Genomic DNA, 5,396 nt, shown 5'->3' with positions numbered 1-5,396 from the left:
TTTTAAGAGCTTTTTCGGCATTTAATTGCCTATAGCCGAATTGGTACTACCATTAGTCCTATTTCGGCATAAAATCCTTCCCAAGTTCAAATTCCATGTTTTTCTCATTAATTTTGGCCACCACCTAATTTGAATTCCATCCAAATCCTTCCTACCGATTAGCAGCCACCATTTTCCCACCGCTTGGCCGACTCAAATTGCTGCTTGGAAGAGTTTCGGTCCAATTGAATTACTCCCCCCACGCGTGCAGCAAAAAGGTAGCCCATTGCGTGTACAGTAGCTCAAAACGGAGACCTCCAGGCACCCATATACACTGCTTGCCACTGCCCTGAAGCTCCTCTCGTGACATAATCTTCTCACAATTAATTTTAAGGCTTAACTGCTGTAGTCACGGCTACTTATTAAAAAGTAAATCAAAATTTCGCCTTCCCCCGGGATCGAACCCATATCCTCTCAACATGCCTAGCACACTGCTGCCACTGCTCCACAGGCCCTCTTTGTGTCAAACTTCATTCGCGACTTCTTTTAAAGCCTATTTTAGTGCAACCCGTTTACTAAAAAAAACAAACGTTACGCGCGCTGTGCCTCGAACCCAGGCACCTCTCACGCCACTCCCCAAGCGCCTATGTAGCATCACATGCCACTTTACCACAGATCTTCTTGTGGCTTATTTTACCACCTCTATTTTAAAAGCCCAAAACGCCAGAACCCTCTCTCTTTAAAATTAAAAAAAAATCTGAAATTGCCTCAGGTTAAATTTACCCTTGGGCCTTTTAAAGGCCCACTAACATACTCAGACCTACATTATACAGTCAAAACACAGAAATTCTAAAATTCATTAAAAAATAACAGAAATCGCAAAAATCCCAAAAATTGAGGCGTTACAACTCTACCCTCCTTAAAGAAATTTTGTCCTCGAAATTTACCTGATTCAAACAGATAAGGGTATTGTTGTCGCATTGCCTCTTCTGGTTCCCAAGTAACTTCCTCTCTGCCATGATTACGCCAGAGTACCTTTACCAATGGAACTGACTTCCTTCTTAGAACCTTAACATCTCAATCCAATATCTGTACAGCCTCTTCCTCGAAAGTCAAATCAGGCTGCACTTCAATCTCTGCAACCGGCATGACATGAGTAGGGTCAGAACGATATCGCCTTAACATGGAGACGTGAAAAACATCGTGAATCTTTTCTAAGCCTGGAGGTAATTCCAATTGGTAAGCACTGGACCTACTCGCTTAAGAACCCGATAAGGCCCGATGAACCACGGACTCAACTTGTCCTTCTTACCAATCCTTAATATCTTCTTCCAAGGAAAAACCTTTAAGAAGACCATATCACCCACTGAGTACTCAATCTCCTTACGCTTCAAATCTGCATACGACTTTTGCCTATCAAATGCTTCTTTTAACCGATCTCTGATTATCCTGACCTTATCTTTACTATTTGCTACCAACTCAGGTTCCAGAACCTATCGTTCTCCCAATTCAGTCCAACAACTAGGTGTACGATACCTACGTCCATACAGTGCTTTATATGGTGCCATTCGGATACTCCCCTGATAACTGTTGTTATACGCAAACTCTGCCAACGGCAAGTAATCTTCCCAATTACCTCAGAAGTCAATAACACATCCCCTCAACATGTCTTCCAAAATCTAAATAACCCTTTCCGACTGACCATCAGTCTGAGGTTGAAAAGCCGTGCTAAAGTTGAATCGCGCTCCTAATGCCTCATGCAACATTTACCAGAATCTAGATGTGAACCTAGGATCCCGATCAGAAATAATCGATACTGGCACTCTATGAAGTCGCACAATCTCTGCCACGTACAATTTGGCTAACTTCTAAAGTGAATAATCAGTGCGGACAGGTATGAAATGAGTAGATTTGGTCAACCTATCCACAATCACCTAAACTGAGTCCTTCTTCGTCGGTGTCAAGCGTAGCCCACTCACAAAGTCCATGGTTACCCTCTCCCACTTCCAAAGTGGTATCTTCACTGGCAGTAAAAGTCCGGAAGGTAGCTAATGCTCAGCTTTCACTTGCTGGCATGTTAGACATTTCCCCACAAACTCTGTTACTTCTCGTTTAAGCCCAGGCCACCAATACAGTTCTCGCAAGTCGTGATACAACTTATTCCTTCTAGAATGCATAGCACAAAGTGCTCCATGAGCTTCTTTCAGTATTGACTGCCTGAAGTCAGAGTCCTTCAGAATGCAAACTCTTCCTCGGAAACACAGAACTCCTTCACTATTCAACCCAAACTCAGAAGTTTCCCCTTTCTTAATTTGTTGGAATCGAGTAACTAAAGGCTTATCCTTCAACTTCTTTTCCTTAATCTGATCCATCCAAGTTGGCCTTACTTGTAACTCGGCCAACAAACTACCATCATCATACAGACTCAGATGAGCAAACATTGCTCTTAGATCAGATACAACTTTAAAGCTTAGGGCATCGGCTACCACATTAGCCTTGCCTAGGTGATACTCAATCGAACTGTCATAATCCTTAAGTAACTCTATCCATCTTTGTTGCCTAAGGTTCAACTCCTTCTAAGTCAGCAAGTACTTAAGACTCTTATGATCCATGTATATGACACACCTTTCCCCGTACAAATAGTGTCTCCAAATCTTAAGTGCAAAGATTACTGTTGCCAATTCTAAATCGTGAGTAGGATAGATTACTTCGTGAGGCTTAAGCTATCGCGATGCATAAGAAACCACCTTACCCTCTTGCATCAACACACAGCCAAAACCTACAGGTGATGCGTCACTGTACACGGTAAAATCCTTCCCAAACTCCGGCTGAATTAATATAGGTGCCTCGGTCAGAACTTCCTTCAATTTCTCAAAAGCTTCCTGCTGCTTCTCAGTCCAAAAAAATGGTGCTTCTTTCCTTATAAGCTTTGTCAATAGTGCTGCCAACACAGAAAAACCTTCCACAAACCTTCTGTAGTACCCTGCCAAACCCAGGAAACTCTAAATTTTTGACACCGACCTAGGTGGCTTCCACTCCAGAATCGCTTCAATCTTTCAAGGGTCCACCTTGATCCCCTCAGCAGAGACAACATGACCTAAGAAGGTTACCTCCCTCAACCAGAATTCACACTTACTAAATTTTGCATAAAGTTCCTTTTCTCTCAACACTTGCAGCACAATGCGGAGATGCTCAACATGCTTCTCTTTGGTTTCAGAATATACCAAAATATCGTCAATAAAAACGGCTACGAATCGATCCAAAAATGGTTGGAATACACAATTCATCAGATCCATTAATGCTGCAAGAGCGTTCGTCAGTCCAAATGGCATAACCAGAAACTCGTAATGACCATACCGAGTCCTGAATATCGTCTTATGAATATCTACCTCCTTGACCCTTAACTGATGATATCCAGATCGAAGATCAATCTTGGAGAATACCAAAGCTCCTCTAAGTTGGTCAAATAGATCGTCGATTCTTGGCAGAGGGTACTTATTCTTAATCGTTAGTTTGTTCAACTGCCAATAGTCGATGCACATCCGCATCGTCCTATCCTTCTTTTTCACAAACAACACTGGTGCTCCCCACAGAGACACACTTGGCCTAATAAAGCCTCTATCCAACAACTCTTGAATCTATGCTTTCAGGTCCACTAATTCCTTCGGTGCCATCCTATATGGTGCGATGGACACTGGTGCCGTTCCAGGCAACAAGTCGATTCCAAACACGACTTCTAGGTTCGGAGGCAATCTTGGGAGCTCCTCTAGAAAAACATCTTGGAATTCCTTAACGGTTCTAACCTTATCACCGTCAGACCCTCAGTCTCCAATTGACTTACAAATGCCAAATAAGCCTCACAACCCTTACAAATCCACTTCTCGGCTCTCAACGCCGACACCATATTGGACAAATAATCCCTTCGCTCACCTATCACCATAACCTCCTCACCCTCCACGGTCTTTAACACCATTCACTTAGCTGCACAGTCCAGAGTTGCCCTATGCTTAACAAGCCGGTCCATTCCCAGAATGAGGTCAAATTCTCTGAACGGTAACTCTATCAAGTCTCTAGAGAAAATCTTACCTTGTGTTTCTAAAGGCATGTCTCTATACAGTTTGTCTACCCTAACCGAATGGCCCAAAGAACTTAGTACCTATACCCCACTCACAGTCTCCTCAAAGTGCATACCCAACGACCCAGATATGGCACATGCAACATATGAATGAGTAGATCCAATATCTATCAAAGCAGTGTACGGCATGCTAGAAATCAAGAACGTACCAGTTATGACGTCGGGTGCATCACCCTCCTCTTGACAACGAGCTGCATACACCAATGCTGACTGACGAGCCTCAGCATTTCTGGCACCCCTGCCAGGTGCTCCTCGACCCTGGCCATTTTCATTACCTCCCCTACCTTGTCCACGTCCTCTCGGTGGTTGTGGTCCACCCCTCACTAGTTGAACGACCCTCCGCTCTGCAACTTGAACCTGATCTATTTTCTAATGACAGTCCTTGACTTTATGCTCCATCGATTCACACCGAAAACAAGCACCGAAACGTCTCCTACACTCGCCCAGATGTACCTTATCACAGTCCTCACAAACTTGCGGTCTAACAACATTCATCAAAACTACTCGAATTGGCTCTTCCACTCTTTCTCTTTTAACATTCCTACTTGCACCACCCAAAGGTCCTGAATCCCTTCAAAAATGATTCAGATCCTTCTCACGATTCTGTATTTCAATACGCTTCACCTCCTCAGCTATCTTAGGTTTCTCCACCAAAGCAGCAAAGTCACACTCCCTCTGCGGAGCAATCAGCACCCTAAGTTCATCTCTAAGACTATCCTCGAAGCACACACTATGTTCATACTCTGTAGCAACTATCCTATTGGCATACCAGCTTAGCCTCAGAAACTCAGCCTCGTACTCAGCAACTGTCTTACCCCCTTGAACCAGATTCAGAAATTATTTCCTGCGGGCGTCCACATAACTCGTCCCAACATATTTTCCCTTGAAGGCCGTCTTAAACAGCTCCCAAGTCACCCTGTCAGCTGGGGTCCCATCTCTTACTGTGAGCCACCACTGATAAGCCTCATCTCGTAGCAATGATATGGCTCCCTTCAGCTTCTGCTCTACGGAACAGTCCAAATCATCCATAATTCGTTCTGTGGCCTCTAACCAATATTCAACCACATTCGGGGCTACACTAGATACGCCCCTAAAGATCTCCACTCCAGTCACCGGGAGTCACTCAGAAATAAATCCTCGAATTCCGTTAGCCGTACTTGCCCTAGCAACCCTTTCTAGAATACTAAGCATTTTCTGAGACAGAGCGTCATGCCTGGCACCTCGATCATGAGACTCCACTTCTGTTGCCGATGGTACCAGTGCATCTACCGCTGGTATATGT

The sequence above is a fragment of the Gossypium hirsutum genome, chromosome A06 (assembly GCF_007990345.1).
Source record: "Gossypium hirsutum isolate 1008001.06 chromosome A06, Gossypium_hirsutum_v2.1, whole genome shotgun sequence".
NCBI lineage: Eukaryota > Viridiplantae > Streptophyta > Magnoliopsida > Malvales > Malvaceae > Gossypium > Gossypium hirsutum.
This window is presented reverse-complemented; position numbering follows the sequence as displayed.